An 18,306-nucleotide genomic window follows, 5' to 3' on the forward strand; every position below is an offset into this window, starting at 1 on the left:
TGCTAGAGTTTCAAAGCGCTGGCAAGTAAAGATCTTGGAGGATGCGGGCATCGATCCCGCTACCTCTCGCATGCGAAGCGAGCGCTCTACCATGTGAGCTAATCCCCCGTGACGGCTGTTTACACACCTGTCTACTCTGATCGGCAATTTTAGCACATTCCCAGCATTCAAGAGTTTCCAAAGTTGAGGCCTTTTTTTCTTTAAGTATAGATGTCACGAAAGTGAGATGCACTGGCCTTTTCCCAGCCACAAAATGACTACGCGCAAGGCTTAGGAGTGGCTCTGTGGCGCAATGGATAGCGCATTGGACTTCTAGAGTGAAAGTGATTCAAAGGTTGTGGGTTCGAGTCCCACCAGAGTCGTATGTTCTAGCGCACTGTGGTAGCTTGTAGTGTGCTCTTAGGCAAGAAACCTGCCTAGGACTTCATTTGTTGTCGTAGCCCTGCCTTGCAGCTTTTTAAGGCGACTGATTTAGCATTCAGTTTTGATCTGCAGTGCAAAGGAAAGAGCCCTTTTCTAAATGGCATATTAGAAAAAACTTTCTGATAGTGAGAGTGATCACTGAGTGGTACAGGTTACCACAGGTGGTGATGAGTTCTCCTTCCATGGAAGTGTTCAAACAAAGGCTGGACAACTGTCTGTCTGGAATGATTTAGGTAATCCTGCACTGAGCAGGGGCTTGGACCCCATGACCCTGGAGTTGGAAGCTCTACCATTCTATGATCTTCTGTATTTAGGCATGTATGTCTGCATTGACAGAGAAGAGGACATTTCTAAAGAAACAAAGCGATTTCTCAAACTATGCTGTCCAGGAAGATGTGGATGTGGTAGGAACTGCAAAAAACTGAGCTTCCTAGCAGAGGATGGTTTCGATCCATCGACCTCTGGGTTATGGGCCCAGCACGCTTCCGCTGCGCCACTCTGCTGCATTGGGATAGCTTACAAGGCGCTGGTGAGGCCAAGCTGAGGAAGCCTTTGACTGTTGCTAAGCCGCTAACAGGGAGCCACTCTCCGTGGGCAGTTGGGTACTCTTTGGAGTCACGCTGTTGTCTTCTAGTTTATCTCTTCTTTTCCTTTTTTTGATATTATTGTTTAGGTAGTCACCTGAGAGAATATAGTTGACCTGACTGAGGATTTGGCCTGCGGCACAACGTGTGGTTGTCTCTGTGGCGCAATCGGTTAGCGCGTTCGGCTGTTAACCGAAAGGTTGGTGGTTCAAGCCCACCCAGGGACGGGCTTGCCTTTTGTTTGCGCCGTATGTTACACGTAAAGCCGTGGCTGTCAGTGCGTCTGAGCCGTTTGAAAGCTTCAAAATGGTAATGCTAGCCAAAAAGGTCCTTCGAGCCGGAATTGAACCAGCGACCTAAGGATTGCTAATTTGCTTCTACAGTCCTCCGCTCTACCAGCTGAGCTATCGAAGGCCAGTTCTTTGAGCGCCAAAGATAAAAAGGCCATCATGCAAGAGTTTCAAAGCGCTGGCAAGTAAAGATCTTGGAGGATGCGGGCATCGATCCCGCTACCTCTCGCATGCGAAGCGAGCGCTCTACCATGTGAGCTAATCCCCCGTGACGGCTGTTTACACACCTGTCTACTCTGATCGGCAATTTTAGCACATTCCCAGCATTCAAGAGTTTCCAAAGTTGAGGCCTTTTTTTCTTTAAGTATAGATGTCACGAAAGTGAGATGCACTGGCCTTTTCCCAGCCACAAAATGACTACGCGCAAGGCTTAGGAGTGGCTCTGTGGCGCAATGGATAGCGCATTGGACTTCTAGAGTGAAAGTGATTCAAAGGTTGTGGGTTCGAGTCCCACCAGAGTCGTATGTTCTAGCGCACTGTGGTAGCTTGTAGTGTGCTCTTAGGCAAGAAACCTGCCTAGGACTTCATTTGTTGTCGTAGCCCTGCCTTGCAGCTTTTTAAGGCGACTGATTTAGCATTCAGTTTTGATCTGCAGTGCAAAGGAAAGAGCCCTTTTCTAAATGGCATATTAGAAAAAACTTTCTGATAGTGAGAGTGATCACTGAGTGGTACAGGTTACCACGGGTGGTGATGAGTTCTCCTTCCATGGAAGTGTTCAAACAAAGGCTGGACAACTGTCTGTCTGGAATGATTTAGGTAATCCTGCACTGAGCAGGGGCTTGGACCCCATGACCCTGGAGTTGGAAGCTCTACCATTCTATGATCTTCTGTATTTAGGCATGTATGTCTGCATTGACAGAGAAGAGGACATTTCTAAAGAAACAAAGCGATTTCTCAAACTATGCTGTCCAGGAAGATGTGGATGTGGTAGGAACTGCAAAAAACTGAGCTTCCTAGCAGAGGATGGTTTCAATCCATCGACCTCTGGGTTATGGGCCCAGCACGCTTCCGCTGCGCCACTCTGCTGCATTGGGATAGCTTACAAGGCGCTGGTGAGGCCAAGCTGAGGAAGCCTTTGACTGTTGCTAAGCCGCTAACAGGGAGCCACTCTCCGTGGGCAGTTGGGTACTCTTTGGAGTCACGCTGTTGTCTTCTAGTTTATCTCTTCTTTTCCTTTTTTTGATATTATTGTTTAGGTAGTCACCTGAGAGAATATAGTTGACCTGACTGAGGATTTGGCCTGCGGCACAACGTGTGGTTGTCTCTGTGGCGCAATCGGTTAGCGCGTTCGGCTGTTAACCGAAAGGTTGGTGGTTCAAGCCCACCCAGGGACGGGCTTGCCTTTTGTTTGCGCCGTATGTTACACGTAAAGCCGTGGCTGTCAGTGCGTCTGAGCCGTTTGAAAGCTTCAAAATGGTAATGCTAGCCAAAAAGGTCCTTCGAGCCGGAATTGAACCAGCGACCTAAGGATTGCTAATTTGCTTCTACAGTCCTCCGCTCTACCAGCTGAGCTATCGAAGGCCAGTTCTTTGAGCGCCAAAGATAAAAAGGCCATCATGCTAGAGTTTCAAAGCGCTGGCAAGTAAAGATCTTGGAGGATGCGGGCATCGATCCCGCTACCTCTCGCATGCGAAGCGAGCGCTCTACCATGTGAGCTAATCCCCCGTGACGGCTGTTTACACACCTGTCTACTCTGATCGGCAATTTTAGCACATTCCCAGCATTCAAGAGTTTCCAAAGTTGAGGCCTTTTTTTCTTTAAGTATAGATGTCACGAAAGTGAGATGCACTGGCCTTTTCCCAGCCACAAAATGACTACGCGCAAGGCTTAGGAGTGGCTCTGTGGCGCAATGGATAGCGCATTGGACTTCTAGAGTGAAAGTGATTCAAAGGTTGTGGGTTCGAGTCCCACCAGAGTCGTATGTTCTAGCGCACTGTGGTAGCTTGTAGTGTGCTCTTAGGCAAGAAACCTGCCTAGGACTTCATTTGTTGTCGTAGCCCTGCCTTGCAGCTTTTTAAGGCGACTGATTTAGCATTCAGTTTTGATCTGCAGTGCAAAGGAAAGAGCCCTTTTCTAAATGGCATATTAGAAAAAACTTTCTGATAGTGAGAGTGATCACTGAGTGGTACAGGTTACCACGGGTGGTGATGAGTTCTCCTTCCATGGAAGTGTTCAAACAAAGGCTGGACAACTGTCTGTCTGGAATGATTTAGGTAATCCTGCACTGAGCAGGGGCTTGGACCCCATGACCCTGGAGTTGGAAGCTCTACCATTCTATGATCTTCTGTATTTAGGCATGTATGTCTGCATTGACAGAGAAGAGGACATTTCTAAAGAAACAAAGCGATTTCTCAAACTATGCTGTCCAGGAAGATGTGGATGTGGTAGGAACTGCAAAAAACTGAGCTTCCTAGCAGAGGATGGTTTCGATCCATCGACCTCTGGGTTATGGGCCCAGCACGCTTCCGCTGCGCCACTCTGCTGCATTGGGATAGCTTACAAGGCGCTGGTGAGGCCAAGCTGAGGAAGCCTTTGACTGTTGCTAAGCCGCTAACAGGGAGCCACTCTCCGTGGGCAGTTGGGTACTCTTTGGAGTCACGCTGTTGTCTTCTAGTTTATCTCTTCTTTTCCTTTTTTTGATATTATTGTTTAGGTAGTCACCTGAGAGAATATAGTTGACCTGACTGAGGATTTGGCCTGCGGCACAACGTGTGGTTGTCTCTGTGGCGCAATCGGTTAGCGCGTTCGGCTGTTAACCGAAAGGTTGGTGGTTCAAGCCCACCCAGGGACGGGCTTGCCTTTTGTTTGCGCCGTATGTTACACGTAAAGCCGTGGCTGTCAGTGCGTCTGAGCCGTTTGAAAGCTTCAAAATGGTAATGCTAGCCAAAAAGGTCCTTCGAGCCGGAATTGAACCAGCGACCTAAGGATTGCTAATTTGCTTCTACAGTCCTCCGCTCTACCAGCTGAGCTATCGAAGGCCAGTTCTTTGAGCGCCAAAGATAAAAAGGCCATCATGCTAGAGTTTCAAAGCGCTGGCAAGTAAAGATCTTGGAGGATGCGGGCATCGATCCCGCTACCTCTCGCATGCGAAGCGAGCGCTCTACCATGTGAGCTAATCCCCCGTGACGGCTGTTTACACACCTGTCTACTCTGATCGGCAATTTTAGCACATTCCCAGCATTCAAGAGTTTCCAAAGTTGAGGCCTTTTTTTCTTTAAGTATAGATGTCACGAAAGTGAGATGCACTGGCCTTTTCCCAGCCACAAAATGACTACGCGCAAGGCTTAGGAGTGGCTCTGTGGCGCAATGGATAGCGCATTGGACTTCTAGAGTGAAAGTGATTCAAAGGTTGTGGGTTCGAGTCCCACCAGAGTCGTATGTTCTAGCGCACTGTGGTAGCTTGTAGTGTGCTCTTAGGCAAGAAACCTGCCTAGGACTTCATTTGTTGTCGTAGCCCTGCCTTGCAGCTTTTTAAGGCGACTGATTTAGCATTCAGTTTTGATCTGCAGTGCAAAGGAAAGAGCCCTTTTCTAAATGGCATATTAGAAAAAACTTTCTGATAGTGAGAGTGATCACTGAGTGGTACAGGTTACCACGGGTGGTGATGAGTTCTCCTTCCATGGAAGTGTTCAAACAAAGGCTGGACAACTGTCTGTCTGGAATGATTTAGGTAATCCTGCACTGAGCAGGGGCTTGGACCCCATGACCCTGGAGTTGGAAGCTCTACCATTCTATGATCTTCTGTATTTAGGCATGTATGTCTGCATTGACAGAGAAGAGGACATTTCTAAAGAAACAAAGCGATTTCTCAAACTATGCTGTCCAGGAAGATGTGGATGTGGTAGGAACTGCAAAAAACTGAGCTTCCTAGCAGAGGATGGTTTCGATCCATCGACCTCTGGGTTATGGGCCCAGCACGCTTCCGCTGCGCCACTCTGCTGCATTGGGATAGCTTACAAGGCGCTGGTGAGGCCAAGCTGAGGAAGCCTTTGACTGTTGCTAAGCCGCTAACAGGGAGCCACTCTCCGTGGGCAGTTGGGTACTCTTTGGAGTCACGCTGTTGTCTTCTAGTTTATCTCTTCTTTTCCTTTTTTTGATATTATTGTTTAGGTAGTCACCTGAGAGAATATAGTTGACCTGACTGAGGATTTGGCCTGTGGCACAACGTGTGGTTGTCTCTGTGGCGCAATCGGTTAGCGCGTTCGGCTGTTAACCGAAAGGTTGGTGGTTCAAGCCCACCCAGGGACGGGCTTGCCTTTTGTTTGCGCCGTATGTTACACGTAAAGCCGTGGCTGTCAGTGCGTCTGAGCCGTTTGAAAGCTTCAAAATGGTAATGCTAGCCAAAAAGGTCCTTCGAGCCGGAATTGAACCAGCGACCTAAGGATTGCTAATTTGCTTCTACAGTCCTCCGCTCTACCAGCTGAGCTATCGAAGGCCAGTTCTTTGAGCGCCAAAGATAAAAAGGCCATCATGCTAGAGTTTCAAAGCGCTGGCAAGTAAAGATCTTGGAGGATGCGGGCATCGATCCCGCTACCTCTCGCATGCGAAGCGAGCGCTCTACCATGTGAGCTAATCCCCCGTGACGGCTGTTTACACACCTGTCTACTCTGATCGGCAATTTTAGCACATTCCCAGCATTCAAGAGTTTCCAAAGTTGAGGCCTTTTTTTCTTTAAGTATAGATGTCACGAAAGTGAGATGCACTGGCCTTTTCCCAGCCACAAAATGACTACGCGCAAGGCTTAGGAGTGGCTCTGTGGCGCAATGGATAGCGCATTGGACTTCTAGAGTGAAAGTGATTCAAAGGTTGTGGGTTCGAGTCCCACCAGAGTCGTATGTTCTAGCGCACTGTGGTAGCTTGTAGTGTGCTCTTAGGCAAGAAACCTGCCTAGGACTTCATTTGTTGTCGTAGCCCTGCCTTGCAGCTTTTTAAGGCGACTGATTTAGCATTCAGTTTTGATCTGCAGTGCAAAGGAAAGAGCCCTTTTCTAAATGGCATATTAGAAAAAACTTTCTGATAGTGAGAGTGATCACTGAGTGGTACAGGTTACCACAGGTGGTGATGAGTTCTCCTTCCATGGAAGTGTTCAAACAAAGGCTGGACAACTGTCTGTCTGGAATGATTTAGGTAATCCTGCACTGAGCAGGGGCTTGGACCCCATGACCCTGGAGTTGGAAGCTCTACCATTCTATGATCTTCTGTATTTAGGCATGTATGTCTGCATTGACAGAGAAGAGGACATTTCTAAAGAAACAAAGCGATTTCTCAAACTATGCTGTCCAGGAAGATGTGGATGTGGTAGGAACTGCAAAAAACTGAGCTTCCTAGCAGAGGATGGTTTCGATCCATCGACCTCTGGGTTATGGGCCCAGCACGCTTCCGCTGCGCCACTCTGCTGCATTGGGATAGCTTACAAGGCGCTGGTGAGGCCAAGCTGAGGAAGCCTTTGACTGTTGCTAAGCCGCTAACAGGGAGCCACTCTCCGTGGGCAGTTGGGTACTCTTTGGAGTCACGCTGTTGTCTTCTAGTTTATCTCTTCTTTTCCTTTTTTTGATATTATTGTTTAGGTAGTCACCTGAGAGAATATAGTTGACCTGACTGAGGATTTGGCCTGCGGCACAAAGTGTGGTTGTCTCTGTGGCGCAATCGGTTAGCGCGTTCGGCTGTTAACCGAAAGGTTGGTGGTTCAAGCCCACCCAGGGACGGGCTTGCCTTTTGTTTGCGCCGTATGTTACACGTAAAGCCGTGGCTGTCAGTGCGTCTGAGCCGTTTGAAAGCTTCAAAATGGTAATGCTAGCCAAAAAGGTCCTTCGAGCCGGAATTGAACCAGCGACCTAAGGATTGCTAATTTGCTTCTACAGTCCTCCGCTCTACCAGCTGAGCTATCGAAGGCCAGTTCTTTGAGCGCCAAAGATAAAAAGGCCATCATGCTAGAGTTTCAAAGCGCTGGCAAGTAAAGATCTTGGAGGATGCGGGCATCGATCCCGCTACCTCTCGCATGCGAAGCGAGCGCTCTACCATGTGAGCTAATCCCCCGTGACGGCTGTTTACACACCTGTCTACTCTGATCGGCAATTTTAGCACATTCCCAGCATTCAAGAGTTTCCAAAGTTGAGGCCTTTTTTTCTTTAAGTATAGATGTCACGAAAGTGAGATGCACTGGCCTTTTCCCAGCCACAAAATGACTACGCACAAGGCTTAGGAGTGGCTCTGTGGCGCAATGGATAGCGCATTGGACTTCTAGAGTGAAAGTGATTCAAAGGTTGTGGGTTCGAGTCCCACCAGAGTCGTATGTTCTAGCGCACTGTGGTAGCTTGTAGTGTGCTCTTAGGCAAGAAACCTGCCTAGGACTTCATTTGTTGTCGTAGCCCTGCCTTGCAGCTTTTTAAGGCGACTGATTTAGCATTCAGTTTTGATCTGCAGTGCAAAGGAAAGAGGCCTTTTCTAAATGGCATATTAGAAAAAACTTTCTGATAGTGAGAGTGATCACTGAGTGGTACAGGTTACCACGGGTGGTGATGAGTTCTCCTTCCATGGAAGTGTTCAAACAAAGGCTGGACAACTGTCTGTCTGGAATGATTTAGGTAATCCTGCACTGAGCAGGGGCTTGGACCCCATGACCCTGGAGTTGGAAGCTCTACCATTCTATGATCTTCTGTATTTAGGCATGTATGTCTGCATTGACAGAGAAGAGGACATTTCTAAAGAAACAAAGCGATTTCTCAAACTATGCTGTCCAGGAAGATGTGGATGTGGTAGGAACTGCAAAAAACTGAGCTTCCTAGCAGAGGATGGTTTCGATCCATCGACCTCTGGGTTATGGGCCCAGCACGCTTCCGCTGCGCCACTCTGCTGCATTGGGATAGCTTACAAGGCGCTGGTGAGGCCAAGCTGAGGAAGCCTTTGACTGTTGCTAAGCCGCTAACAGGGAGCCACTCTCCGTGGGCAGTTGGGTACTCTTTGGAGTCACGCTGTTGTCTTCTAGTTTATCTCTTCTTTTCCTTTTTTTGATATTATTGTTTAGGTAGTCACCTGAGAGAATATAGTTGACCTGACTGAGGATTTGGCCTGCAGCACAACGTGTGGTTGTCTCTGTGGCGCAATCGGTTAGCGCGTTCGGCTGTTAACCGAAAGGTTGGTGGTTCAAGCCCACCCAGGGACGGGCTTGCCTTTTGTTTGCGCCGTATGTTACACGTAAAGCCGTGGCTGTCAGTGCGTCTGAGCCGTTTGAAAGCTTCAAAATGGTAATGCTAGCCAAAAAGGTCCTTCGAGCCGGAATTGAACCAGCGACCTAAGGATTGCTAATTTGCTTCTACAGTCCTCCGCTCTACCAGCTGAGCTATCGAAGGCCAGTTCTTTGAGCGCCAAAGATAAAAAGGCCATCATGCTAGAGTTTCAAAGCGCTGGCAAGTAAAGATCTTGGAGGATGCGGGCATCGATCCCGCTACCTCTCGCATGCGAAGCGAGCGCTCTACCATGTGAGCTAATCCCCCGTGACGGCTGTTTACACACCTGTCTACTCTGATCGGCAATTTTAGCACATTCCCAGCATTCAAGAGTTTCCAAAGTTGAGGCCTTTTTTTCTTTAAGTATAGATGTCACGAAAGTGAGATGCACTGGCCTTTTCCCAGCCACAAAATGACTACGCGCAAGGCTTAGGAGTGGCTCTGTGGCGCAATGGATAGCGCATTGGACTTCTAGAGTGAAAGTGATTCAAAGGTTGTGGGTTCGAGTCCCACCAGAGTCGTATGTTCTAGCGCACTGTGGTAGCTTGTAGTGTGCTCTTAGGCAAGAAACCTGCCTAGGACTTCATTTGTTGTCGTAGCCCTGCCTTGCAGCTTTTTAAGGCGACTGATTTAGCATTCAGTTTTGATCTGCAGTGCAAAGGAAAGAGCCCTTTTCTAAATGGCATATTAGAAAAAACTTTCTGATAGTGAGAGTGATCACTGAGTGGTACAGGTTACCACGGGTGGTGATGAGTTCTCCTTCCATGGAAGTGTTCAAACAAAGGCTGGACAACTGTCTGTCTGGAATGATTTAGGTAATCCTGCACTGAGCAGGGGCTTGGACCCCATGACCCTGGAGTTGGAAGCTCTACCATTCTATGATCTTCTGTATTTAGGCATGTATGTCTGCATTGACAGAGAAGAGGACATTTCTAAAGAAACAAAGCGATTTCTCAAACTATGCTGTCCAGGAAGATGTGGATGTGGTAGGAACTGCAAAAAACTGAGCTTCCTAGCAGAGGATGGTTTCGATCCATCGACCTCTGGGTTATGGGCCCAGCACGCTTCCGCTGCGCCACTCTGCTGCATTGGGATAGCTTACAAGGCGCTGGTGAGGCCAAGCTGAGGAAGCCTTTGACTGTTGCTAAGCCGCTAACAGGGAGCCACTCTCCGTGGGCAGTTGGGTACTCTTTGGAGTCACGCTGTTGTCTTCTAGTTTATCTCTTCTTTTCCTTTTTTTGATATTATTGTTTAGGTAGTCACCTGAGAGAATATAGTTGACCTGACTGAGGATTTGGCCTGCGGCACAACGTGTGGTTGTCTCTGTGGCGCAATCGGTTAGCGCGTTCGGCTGTTAACCGAAAGGTTGGTGGTTCAAGCCCACCCAGGGACGGGCTTGCCTTTTGTTTGCGCCGTATGTTACACGTAAAGCCGTGGCTGTCAGTGCGTCTGAGCCGTTTGAAAGCTTCAAAATGGTAATGCTAGCCAAAAAGGTCCTTCGAGCCGGAATTGAACCAGCGACCTAAGGATTGCTAATTTGCTTCTACAGTCCTCCGCTCTACCAGCTGAGCTATCGAAGGCCAGTTCTTTGAGCGCCAAAGATAAAAAGGCCATCATGCTAGAGTTTCAAAGCGCTGGCAAGTAAAGATCTTGGAGGATGCGGGCATCGATCCCGCTACCTCTCGCATGCGAAGCGAGCGCTCTACCATGTGAGCTAATCCCCCGTGACGGCTGTTTACACACCTGTCTACTCTGATCGGCAATTTTAGCACATTCCCAGCATTCAAGAGTTTCCAAAGTTGAGGCCTTTTTTTCTTTAAGTATAGATGTCACGAAAGTGAGATGCACTGGCCTTTTCCCAGCCACAAAATGACTACGCGCAAGGCTTAGGAGTGGCTCTGTGGCGCAATGGATAGCGCATTGGACTTCTAGAGTGAAAGTGATTCAAAGGTTGTGGGTTCGAGTCCCACCAGAGTCGTATGTTCTAGCGCACTGTGGTAGCTTGTAGTGTGCTCTTAGGCAAGAAACCTGCCTAGGACTTCATTTGTTGTCGTAGCCCTGCCTTGCAGCTTTTTAAGGCGACTGATTTAGCATTCAGTTTTGATCTGCAGTGCAAAGGAAAGAGCCCTTTTCTAAATGGCATATTAGAAAAAACTTTCTGATAGTGAGAGTGATCACTGAGTGGTACAGGTTACCACGGGTGGTGATGAGTTCTCCTTCCATGGAAGTGTTCAAACAAAGGCTGGACAACTGTCTGTCTGGAATGATTTAGGTAATCCTGCACTGAGCAGGGGCTTGGACCCCATGACCCTGGAGTTGGAAGCTCTACCATTCTATGATCTTCTGTATTTAGGCATGTATGTCTGCATTGACAGAGAAGAGGACATTTCTAAAGAAACAAAGCGATTTCTCAAACTATGCTGTCCAGGAAGATGTGGATGTGGTAGGAACTGCAAAAAACTGAGCTTCCTAGCAGAGGATGGTTTCGATCCATCGACCTCTGGGTTATGGGCCCAGCACGCTTCCGCTGCGCCACTCTGCTGCATTGGGATAGCTTACAAGGCGCTGGTGAGGCCAAGCTGAGGAAGCCTTTGACTGTTGCTAAGCCGCTAACAGGGAGCCACTCTCCGTGGGCAGTTGGGTACTCTTTGGAGTCACGCTGTTGTCTTCTAGTTTATCTCTTCTTTTCCTTTTTTTGATATTATTGTTTAGGTAGTCACCTGAGAGAATATAGTTGACCTGACTGAGGATTTGGCCTGCGGCACAACGTGTGGTTGTCTCTGTGGCGCAATCGGTTAGCGCGTTCGGCTGTTAACCGAAAGGTTGGTGGTTCAAGCCCACCCAGGGACGGGCTTGCCTTTTGTTTGCGCCGTATGTTACACGTAAAGCCGTGGCTGTCAGTGCGTCTGAGCCGTTTGAAAGCTTCAAAATGGTAATGCTAGCCAAAAAGGTCCTTCGAGCCGGAATTGAACCAGCGACCTAAGGATTGCTAATTTGCTTCTACAGTCCTCCGCTCTACCAGCTGAGCTATCGAAGGCCAGTTCTTTGAGCGCCAAAGATAAAAAGGCCATCATGCTAGAGTTTCAAAGCGCTGGCAAGTAAAGATCTTGGAGGATGCGGGCATCGATCCCGCTACCTCTCGCATGCGAAGCGAGCGCTCTACCATGTGAGCTAATCCCCCGTGACGGCTGTTTACACACCTGTCTACTCTGATCGGCAATTTTAGCACATTCCCAGCATTCAAGAGTTTCCAAAGTTGAGGCCTTTTTTTCTTTAAGTATAGATGTCACGAAAGTGAGATGCACTGGCCTTTTCCCAGCCACAAAATGACTACGCGCAAGGCTTAGGAGTGGCTCTGTGGCGCAATGGATAGCGCATTGGACTTCTAGAGTGAAAGTGATTCAAAGGTTGTGGGTTCTAGCGCACTGTGGTAGCTTGTAGTGTGCTCTTAGGCAAGAAACCTGCCTAGGACTTCATTTGTTGTCGTAGCCCTGCCTTGCAGCTTTTTAAGGCGACTGATTTAGCATTCAGTTTTGATCTGCAGTGCAAAGGAAAGAGCCCTTTTCTAAATGGCATATTAGAAAAAACTTTCTGATAGTGAGAGTGATCACTGAGTGGTACAGGTTACCACGGGTGGTGATGAGTTCTCCTTCCATGGAAGTGTTCAAACAAAGGCTGGACAACTGTCTGTCTGGAATGATTTAGGTAATCCTGCACTGAGCAGGGGCTTGGACCCCATGGCCCTGGAGTTGGAAGCTCTACCATTCTATGATCTTCTGTATTTAGGCATGTATGTCTGCATTGACAGAGAAGAGGACATTTCTAAAGAAACAAAGCGATTTCTCAAACTATGCTGTCCAGGAAGATGTGGATGTGGTAGGAACTGCAAAAAACTGAGCTTCCTAGCAGAGGATGGTTTCGATCCATCGACCTCTGGGTTATGGGCCCAGCACGCTTCCGCTGCGCCACTCTGCGGCATTGGGATAGCTTACAAGGCGCTGGTGAGGCCAAGCTGAGGAAGCCTTTGACTGTTGCTAAGCCGCTAACAGGGAGCCACTCTCCGTGGGCAGTTGGGTACTCTTTGGAGTCACGCTGTTGTCTTCTAGTTTATCTCTTCTTTTCCTTTTTTTGATATTATTGTTTAGGTAGTCACCTGAGAGAATATAGTTGACCTGACTGAGGATTTGGCCTGCGGCACAACGTGTGGTTGTCTCTGTGGCGCAATCGGTTAGCGCGTTCGGCTGTTAACCGAAAGGTTGGTGGTTCAAGCCCACCCAGGGACGGGCTTGCCTTTTGTTTGCGCCGTATGTTACACGTAAAGCCGTGGCTGTCAGTGCGTCTGAGCCGTTTGAAAGCTTCAAAATGGTAATGCTAGCCAAAAAGGTCCTTCGAGCCGGAATTGAACCAGCGACCTAAGGATTGCTAATTTGCTTCTACAGTCCTCCGCTCTACCAGCTGAGCTATCGAAGGCCAGTTCTTTGAGCGCCAAAGATAAAAAGGCCATCATGCTAGAGTTTCAAAGCGCTGGCAAGTAAAGATCTTGGAGGATGCGGGCATCGATCCCGCTACCTCTCGCATGCGAAGCGAGCGCTCTACCATGTGAGCTAATCCCCCGTGACGGCTGTTTACACACCTGTCTACTCTGATCGGCAATTTTAGCACATTCCCAGCATTCAAGAGTTTCCAAAGTTGAGGCCTTTTTTTCTTTAAGTATAGATGTCACGAAAGTGAGATGCACTGGCCTTTTCCCAGCCACAAAATGACTACGCGCAAGGCTTAGGAGTGGCTCTGTGGCGCAATGGATAGCGCATTGGACTTCTAGAGTGAAAGTGATTCAAAGGTTGTGGGTTCGAGTCCCACCAGAGTCGTATGTTCTAGCGCACTGTGGTAGCTTGTAGTGTGCTCTTAGGCAAGAAACCTGCCTAGGACTTCATTTGTTGTCGTAGCCCTGCCTTGCAGCTTTTTAAGGCGACTGATTTAGCATTCAGTTTTGATCTGCAGTGCAAAGGAAAGAGCCCTTTTCTAAATGGCATATTAGAAAAAACTTTCTGATAGTGAGAGTGATCACTGAGTGGTACAGGTTACCACGGGTGGTGATGAGTTCTCCTTCCATGGAAGTGTTCAAACAAAGGCTGGACAACTGTCTGTCTGGAATGATTTAGGTAATCCTGCACTGAGCAGGGGCTTGGACCCCATGACCCTGGAGTTGGAAGCTCTACCATTCTATGATCTTCTGTATTTAGGCATGTATGTCTGCATTGACAGAGAAGAGGACATTTCTAAAGAAACAAAGCGATTTCTCAAACTATGCTGTCCAGGAAGATGTGGATGTGGTAGGAACTGCAAAAAACTGAGCTTCCTAGCAGAGGATGGTTTCGATCCATCGACCTCTGGGTTATGGGCCCAGCACGCTTCCGCTGCGCCACTCTGCTGCATTGGGATAGCTTACAAGGCGCTGGTGAGGCCAAGCTGAGGAAGCCTTTGACTGTTGCTAAGCCGCTAACAGGGAGCCACTCTCCGTGGGCAGTTGGGTACTCTTTGGAGTCACGCTGTTGTCTTCTAGTTTATCTCTTCTTTTCCTTTTTTTGATATTATTGTTTAGGTAGTCACCTGAGAGAATATAGTTGACCTGACTGAGGATTTGGCCTGCGGCACAACGTGTGGTTGTCTCTGTGGCGCAATCGGTTAGCGCGTTCGGCTGTTAACCGAAAGGTTGGTGGTTCAAGCCCACCCAGGGACGGGCTTGCCTTTTGTTTGCGCCGTATGTTACACGTAAAGCCGTGGCTGTCAGTGCGTCTGAGCCGTTTGAAAGCTTCAAAATGGTAATGCTAGCCAAAAAGGTCCTTCGAGCCGGAATTGAACCAGCGACCTAAGGATTGCTAATTTGCTTCTACAGTCCTCCGCTCTACCAGCTGAGCTATCGAAGGCCAGTTCTTTGAGCGCCAAAGATAAAAAGGCCATCATGCTAGAGTTTCAAAGCGCTGGCAAGTAAAGATCTTGGAGGATGCGGGCATCGATCCCGCTACCTCTCGCATGCGAAGCGAGCGCTCTACCATGTGAGCTAATCCCCCGTGACGGCTGTTTACACACCTGTCTACTCTGATCGGCAATTTTAGCACATTCCCAGCATTCAAGAGTTTCCAAAGTTGAGGCCTTTTTTTCTTTAAGTATAGATGTCACGAAAGTGAGATGCACTGGCCTTTTCCCAGCCACAAAATGACTACGCGCAAGGCTTAGGAGTGGCTCTGTGGCGCAATGGATAGCGCATTGGACTTCTAGAGTGAAAGTGATTCAAAGGTTGTGGGTTCGAGTCCCACCAGAGTCGTATGTTCTAGCGCACTGTGGTAGCTTGTAGTGTGCTCTTAGGCAAGAAACCTGCCTAGGACTTCATTTGTTGTCGTAGCCCTGCCTTGCAGCTTTTTAAGGCGACTGATTTAGCATTCAGTTTTGATCTGCAGTGCAAAGGAAAGAGCCCTTTTCTAAATGGCATATTAGAAAAAACTTTCTGATAGTGAGAGTGATCACTGAGTGGTACAGGTTACCACGGGTGGTGATGAGTTCTCCTTCCATGGAAGTGTTCAAACAAAGGCTGGACAACTGTCTGTCTGGAATGATTTAGGTAATCCTGCACTGAGCAGGGGCTTGGACCCCATGACCCTGGAGTTGGAAGCTCTACCATTCTATGATCTTCTGTATTTAGGCATGTATGTCTGCATTGACAGAGAAGAGGACATTTCTAAAGAAACAAAGCGATTTCTCAAACTATGCTGTCCAGGAAGATGTGGATGTGGTAGGAACTGCAAAAAACTGAGCTTCCTAGCAGAGGATGGTTTCGATCCATCGACCTCTGGGTTATGGGCCCAGCACGCTTCCGCTGCGCCACTCTGCTGCATTGGGATAGCTTACAAGGCGCTGGTGAGGCCAAGCTGAGGAAGCCTTTGACTGTTGCTAAGCCGCTAACAGGGAGCCACTCTCCGTGGGCAGTTGGGTACTCTTTGGAGTCACGCTGTTGTCTTCTAGTTTATCTCTTCTTTTCCTTTTTTTGATATTATTGTTTAGGTAGTCACCTGAGAGAATATAGTTGACCTGACTGAGGATTTGGCCTGCGGCACAACGTGTGGTTGTCTCTGTGGCGCAATCGGTTAGCGCGTTCGGCTGTTAACCGAAAGGTTGGTGGTTCAAGCCCACCCAGGGACGGGCTTGCCTTTTGTTTGCGCCGTATCTTACACGTAAAGCCGTGGCTGTCAGTGCGTCTGAGCCGTTTGAAAGCTTCAAAATGGTAATGCTAGCCAAAAAGGTCCTTCGAGCCGGAATTGAACCAGCGACCTAAGGATTGCTAATTTGCTTCTACAGTCCTCCGCTCTACCAGCTGAGCTATCGAAGGCCAGTTCTTTGAGCGCCAAAGATAAAAAGGCCATCATGCTAGAGTTTCAAAGCGCTGGCAAGTAAAGATCTTGGAGGATGCGGGCATCGATCCCGCTACCTCTCGCATGCGAAGCGAGCGCTCTACCATGTGAGCTAATCCCCCGTGACGGCTGTTTACACACCTGTCTACTCTGATCGGCAATTTTAGCACATTCCCAGCATTCAAGAGTTTCCAAAGTTGAGGCCTTTTTTTCTTTAAGTATAGATGTCACGAAAGTGAGATGCACTGGCCTTTTCCCAGCCACAAAATGACTACGCGCAAGGCTTAGGAGTGGCTCTGTGGCGCAATGGATAGCGCATTGGACTTCTAGAGTGAAAGTGATTCAAAGGTTGTGGGTTCGAGTCCCACCAGAGTCGTATGTTCTAGCGCACTGTGGTAGCTTGTAGTGTGCTCTTAGGCAAGAAACCTGCCTAGGACTTCATTTGTTGTCGTAGCCCTGCCTTGCAGCTTTTTAAGGCGACTGATTTAGCATTCAGTTTTGATCTGCAGTGCAAAGGAAAGAGCCCTTTTCTAAATGGCATATTAGAAAAAACTTTCTGATAGTGAGAGTGATCACTGAGTGGTACAGGTTACCACGGGTGGTGATGAGTTCTCCTTCCATGGAAGTGTTCAAACAAAGGCTGGACAACTGTCTGTCTGGAATGATTTAGGTAATCCTGCACTGAGCAGGGGCTTGGACCCCATGACCCTGGAGTTGGAAGCTCTACCATTCTATGATCTTCTGTATTTAGGCATGTATGTCTGCATTGACAGAGAAGAGGACATTTCTAAAGAAACAAAGCGATTTCTCAAACTATGCTGTCCAGGAAGATGTGGATGTGGTAGGAACTGCAAAAAACTGAGCTTCCTAGCAGAGGATGGTTTCGATCCATCGACCTCTGGGTTATGGGCCCAGCACGCTTCCGCTGCGCCACTCTGCTGCATTGGGATAGCTTACAAGGCGCTGGTGAGGCCAAGCTGAGGAAGCCTTTGACTGTTGCTAAGCCGCTAACAGGGAGCCACTCTCCGTGGGCAGTTGGGTACTCTTTGGAGTCACGCTGTTGTCTTCTAGTTTATCTCTTCTTTTCCTTTTTTTGATATTATTGTTTAGGTAGTCACCTGAGAGAATATAGTTGACCTGACTGAGGATTTGGCCTGCGGCACAACGTGTGGTTGTCTCTGTGGCGCAATCGGTTAGCGCGTTCGGCTGTTAACCGAAAGGTTGGTGGTTCAAGCCCACCCAGGGACGGGCTTGCCTTTTGTTTGCGCCGTATGTTACACGTAAAGCCGTGGCTGTCAGTGCGTCTGAGCCGTTTGAAAGCTTCAAAATGGTAATGCTAGCCAAAAAGGTCCTTCGAGCCGGAATTGAACCAGCGACCTAAGGATTGCTAATTTGCTTCTACAGTCCTCCGCTCTACCAGCTGAGCTATCGAAGGCCAGTTCTTTGAGCGCCAAAGATAAAAAGGCCATCATGCTAGAGTTTCAAAGCGCTGGCAAGTAAAGATCTTGGAGGATGCGGGCATCGATCCCGCTACCTCTCGCATGCGAAGCGAGCGCTCTACCATGTGAGCTAATCCCCCGTGACGGCTGTTTACACACCTGTCTACTCTGATCGGCAATTTTAGCACATTCCCAGCATTCAAGAGTTTCCAAAGTTGAGGCCTTTTTTTCTTTAAGTATAGATGTCACGAAAGTGAGATGCACTGGCCTTTTCCCAGCCACAAAATGACTACGCGCAAGGCTTAGGAGTGGCTCTGTGGCGCAATGGATAGCGCATTGGACTTCTAGAGTGAAAGTGATTCAAAGGTTGTGGGTTCGAGTCCCACCAGAGTCGTATGTTCTAGCGCACTGTGGTAGCTTGTAGTGTGCTCTTAGGCAAGAAACCTGCCTAGGACTTCATTTGTTGTCGTAGCCCTGCCTTGCAGCTTTTTAAGGCGACTGATTTAGCATTCAGTTTTGATCTGCAGTGCAAAGGAAAGAGCCCTTTTCTAAATGGCATATTAGAAAAAACTTTCTGATAGTGAGAGTGATCACTGAGTGGTACAGGTTACCACGGGTGGTGATGAGTTCTCCTTCCATGGAAGTGTTCAAACAAAGGCTGGACAACTGTCTGTCTGGAATGATTTAGGTAATCCTGCACTGAGCAGGGGCTTGGACCCCATGACCCTGGAGTTGGAAGCTCTACCATTCTATGATCTTCTGTATTTAGGCATGTATGTCTGCATTGACAGAGAAGAGGACATTTCTAAAGAAACAAAGCGATTTCTCAAACTATGCTGTCCAGGAAGATGTGGATGTGGTAGGAACTGCAAAAAACT

At 48.3% G+C, this 18,306-nt stretch overlaps 37 non-coding genes across 37 annotated transcripts; 24 read left to right on the forward strand and 13 right to left on the reverse strand.

Annotated features, from left to right (window-relative positions):
- Positions 1–35: 35 nt before the first annotated feature.
- Positions 36–108, reverse strand: TRNAA-CGC (transfer RNA alanine (anticodon CGC)). Its single transcript has one exon. It is a non-coding gene; the product is annotated as a tRNA-Ala (tRNA).
- A 170-nt stretch (positions 109–278) lies between these two features.
- On the forward strand, positions 279–362 carry TRNAR-UCU (transfer RNA arginine (anticodon UCU)). Its single transcript is given in 2 exon segments — positions 279–315; positions 327–362. It is a non-coding gene; the product is annotated as a tRNA-Arg (tRNA).
- Positions 363–1,160: 798 nt separating this feature from the next.
- On the forward strand, positions 1,161–1,234 carry TRNAN-GUU (transfer RNA asparagine (anticodon GUU)). Its single transcript has one exon. It is a non-coding gene; the product is annotated as a tRNA-Asn (tRNA).
- A 258-nt stretch (positions 1,235–1,492) lies between these two features.
- On the reverse strand, positions 1,493–1,565 carry TRNAA-CGC (transfer RNA alanine (anticodon CGC)). The gene has a single exon. It is a non-coding gene; the product is annotated as a tRNA-Ala (tRNA).
- Positions 1,566–1,735: 170 nt separating this feature from the next.
- Positions 1,736–1,819, forward strand: TRNAR-UCU (transfer RNA arginine (anticodon UCU)). The gene is given in 2 exon segments: positions 1,736–1,772; positions 1,784–1,819. It is a non-coding gene; the product is annotated as a tRNA-Arg (tRNA).
- A 798-nt stretch (positions 1,820–2,617) lies between these two features.
- Positions 2,618–2,691, forward strand: TRNAN-GUU (transfer RNA asparagine (anticodon GUU)). The gene has a single exon. It is a non-coding gene; the product is annotated as a tRNA-Asn (tRNA).
- Positions 2,692–2,949: 258 nt separating this feature from the next.
- On the reverse strand, positions 2,950–3,022 carry TRNAA-CGC (transfer RNA alanine (anticodon CGC)). Its single transcript has one exon. It is a non-coding gene; the product is annotated as a tRNA-Ala (tRNA).
- Positions 3,023–3,192: 170 nt separating this feature from the next.
- Positions 3,193–3,276, forward strand: TRNAR-UCU (transfer RNA arginine (anticodon UCU)). Its single transcript is given in 2 exon segments — positions 3,193–3,229; positions 3,241–3,276. It is a non-coding gene; the product is annotated as a tRNA-Arg (tRNA).
- A 798-nt stretch (positions 3,277–4,074) lies between these two features.
- Positions 4,075–4,148, forward strand: TRNAN-GUU (transfer RNA asparagine (anticodon GUU)). Its single transcript has one exon. It is a non-coding gene; the product is annotated as a tRNA-Asn (tRNA).
- Positions 4,149–4,406: 258 nt separating this feature from the next.
- On the reverse strand, positions 4,407–4,479 carry TRNAA-CGC (transfer RNA alanine (anticodon CGC)). Its single transcript has one exon. It is a non-coding gene; the product is annotated as a tRNA-Ala (tRNA).
- Positions 4,480–4,649: 170 nt separating this feature from the next.
- TRNAR-UCU (transfer RNA arginine (anticodon UCU)) lies at positions 4,650–4,733 on the forward strand. The gene is given in 2 exon segments: positions 4,650–4,686; positions 4,698–4,733. It is a non-coding gene; the product is annotated as a tRNA-Arg (tRNA).
- A 798-nt stretch (positions 4,734–5,531) lies between these two features.
- Positions 5,532–5,605, forward strand: TRNAN-GUU (transfer RNA asparagine (anticodon GUU)). The gene has a single exon. It is a non-coding gene; the product is annotated as a tRNA-Asn (tRNA).
- A 258-nt stretch (positions 5,606–5,863) lies between these two features.
- On the reverse strand, positions 5,864–5,936 carry TRNAA-CGC (transfer RNA alanine (anticodon CGC)). Its single transcript has one exon. It is a non-coding gene; the product is annotated as a tRNA-Ala (tRNA).
- Positions 5,937–6,106: 170 nt separating this feature from the next.
- Positions 6,107–6,190, forward strand: TRNAR-UCU (transfer RNA arginine (anticodon UCU)). The gene is given in 2 exon segments: positions 6,107–6,143; positions 6,155–6,190. It is a non-coding gene; the product is annotated as a tRNA-Arg (tRNA).
- A 798-nt stretch (positions 6,191–6,988) lies between these two features.
- On the forward strand, positions 6,989–7,062 carry TRNAN-GUU (transfer RNA asparagine (anticodon GUU)). The gene has a single exon. It is a non-coding gene; the product is annotated as a tRNA-Asn (tRNA).
- A 258-nt stretch (positions 7,063–7,320) lies between these two features.
- On the reverse strand, positions 7,321–7,393 carry TRNAA-CGC (transfer RNA alanine (anticodon CGC)). The gene has a single exon. It is a non-coding gene; the product is annotated as a tRNA-Ala (tRNA).
- A 170-nt stretch (positions 7,394–7,563) lies between these two features.
- TRNAR-UCU (transfer RNA arginine (anticodon UCU)) lies at positions 7,564–7,647 on the forward strand. Its single transcript is given in 2 exon segments — positions 7,564–7,600; positions 7,612–7,647. It is a non-coding gene; the product is annotated as a tRNA-Arg (tRNA).
- A 798-nt stretch (positions 7,648–8,445) lies between these two features.
- TRNAN-GUU (transfer RNA asparagine (anticodon GUU)) lies at positions 8,446–8,519 on the forward strand. The gene has a single exon. It is a non-coding gene; the product is annotated as a tRNA-Asn (tRNA).
- A 258-nt stretch (positions 8,520–8,777) lies between these two features.
- Positions 8,778–8,850, reverse strand: TRNAA-CGC (transfer RNA alanine (anticodon CGC)). Its single transcript has one exon. It is a non-coding gene; the product is annotated as a tRNA-Ala (tRNA).
- A 170-nt stretch (positions 8,851–9,020) lies between these two features.
- Positions 9,021–9,104, forward strand: TRNAR-UCU (transfer RNA arginine (anticodon UCU)). The gene is given in 2 exon segments: positions 9,021–9,057; positions 9,069–9,104. It is a non-coding gene; the product is annotated as a tRNA-Arg (tRNA).
- A 798-nt stretch (positions 9,105–9,902) lies between these two features.
- On the forward strand, positions 9,903–9,976 carry TRNAN-GUU (transfer RNA asparagine (anticodon GUU)). The gene has a single exon. It is a non-coding gene; the product is annotated as a tRNA-Asn (tRNA).
- A 258-nt stretch (positions 9,977–10,234) lies between these two features.
- On the reverse strand, positions 10,235–10,307 carry TRNAA-CGC (transfer RNA alanine (anticodon CGC)). The gene has a single exon. It is a non-coding gene; the product is annotated as a tRNA-Ala (tRNA).
- A 170-nt stretch (positions 10,308–10,477) lies between these two features.
- On the forward strand, positions 10,478–10,561 carry TRNAR-UCU (transfer RNA arginine (anticodon UCU)). Its single transcript is given in 2 exon segments — positions 10,478–10,514; positions 10,526–10,561. It is a non-coding gene; the product is annotated as a tRNA-Arg (tRNA).
- Positions 10,562–11,359: 798 nt separating this feature from the next.
- Positions 11,360–11,433, forward strand: TRNAN-GUU (transfer RNA asparagine (anticodon GUU)). Its single transcript has one exon. It is a non-coding gene; the product is annotated as a tRNA-Asn (tRNA).
- Positions 11,434–11,691: 258 nt separating this feature from the next.
- Positions 11,692–11,764, reverse strand: TRNAA-CGC (transfer RNA alanine (anticodon CGC)). Its single transcript has one exon. It is a non-coding gene; the product is annotated as a tRNA-Ala (tRNA).
- A 1,028-nt stretch (positions 11,765–12,792) lies between these two features.
- TRNAN-GUU (transfer RNA asparagine (anticodon GUU)) lies at positions 12,793–12,866 on the forward strand. The gene has a single exon. It is a non-coding gene; the product is annotated as a tRNA-Asn (tRNA).
- Positions 12,867–13,124: 258 nt separating this feature from the next.
- Positions 13,125–13,197, reverse strand: TRNAA-CGC (transfer RNA alanine (anticodon CGC)). Its single transcript has one exon. It is a non-coding gene; the product is annotated as a tRNA-Ala (tRNA).
- Positions 13,198–13,367: 170 nt separating this feature from the next.
- Positions 13,368–13,451, forward strand: TRNAR-UCU (transfer RNA arginine (anticodon UCU)). Its single transcript is given in 2 exon segments — positions 13,368–13,404; positions 13,416–13,451. It is a non-coding gene; the product is annotated as a tRNA-Arg (tRNA).
- Positions 13,452–14,249: 798 nt separating this feature from the next.
- Positions 14,250–14,323, forward strand: TRNAN-GUU (transfer RNA asparagine (anticodon GUU)). The gene has a single exon. It is a non-coding gene; the product is annotated as a tRNA-Asn (tRNA).
- Positions 14,324–14,581: 258 nt separating this feature from the next.
- On the reverse strand, positions 14,582–14,654 carry TRNAA-CGC (transfer RNA alanine (anticodon CGC)). The gene has a single exon. It is a non-coding gene; the product is annotated as a tRNA-Ala (tRNA).
- A 170-nt stretch (positions 14,655–14,824) lies between these two features.
- Positions 14,825–14,908, forward strand: TRNAR-UCU (transfer RNA arginine (anticodon UCU)). Its single transcript is given in 2 exon segments — positions 14,825–14,861; positions 14,873–14,908. It is a non-coding gene; the product is annotated as a tRNA-Arg (tRNA).
- A 798-nt stretch (positions 14,909–15,706) lies between these two features.
- Positions 15,707–15,780, forward strand: TRNAN-GUU (transfer RNA asparagine (anticodon GUU)). Its single transcript has one exon. It is a non-coding gene; the product is annotated as a tRNA-Asn (tRNA).
- Positions 15,781–16,038: 258 nt separating this feature from the next.
- TRNAA-CGC (transfer RNA alanine (anticodon CGC)) lies at positions 16,039–16,111 on the reverse strand. Its single transcript has one exon. It is a non-coding gene; the product is annotated as a tRNA-Ala (tRNA).
- A 170-nt stretch (positions 16,112–16,281) lies between these two features.
- On the forward strand, positions 16,282–16,365 carry TRNAR-UCU (transfer RNA arginine (anticodon UCU)). Its single transcript is given in 2 exon segments — positions 16,282–16,318; positions 16,330–16,365. It is a non-coding gene; the product is annotated as a tRNA-Arg (tRNA).
- Positions 16,366–17,163: 798 nt separating this feature from the next.
- TRNAN-GUU (transfer RNA asparagine (anticodon GUU)) lies at positions 17,164–17,237 on the forward strand. Its single transcript has one exon. It is a non-coding gene; the product is annotated as a tRNA-Asn (tRNA).
- Positions 17,238–17,495: 258 nt separating this feature from the next.
- TRNAA-CGC (transfer RNA alanine (anticodon CGC)) lies at positions 17,496–17,568 on the reverse strand. The gene has a single exon. It is a non-coding gene; the product is annotated as a tRNA-Ala (tRNA).
- Positions 17,569–17,738: 170 nt separating this feature from the next.
- Positions 17,739–17,822, forward strand: TRNAR-UCU (transfer RNA arginine (anticodon UCU)). The gene is given in 2 exon segments: positions 17,739–17,775; positions 17,787–17,822. It is a non-coding gene; the product is annotated as a tRNA-Arg (tRNA).
- The last annotated feature ends 484 nt before the right edge of the window (positions 17,823–18,306 follow it).

Source organism: Eleutherodactylus coqui, chromosome 1 (assembly GCF_035609145.1).
Source record: "Eleutherodactylus coqui strain aEleCoq1 chromosome 1, aEleCoq1.hap1, whole genome shotgun sequence".
NCBI lineage: Eukaryota > Metazoa > Chordata > Amphibia > Anura > Eleutherodactylidae > Eleutherodactylus > Eleutherodactylus coqui.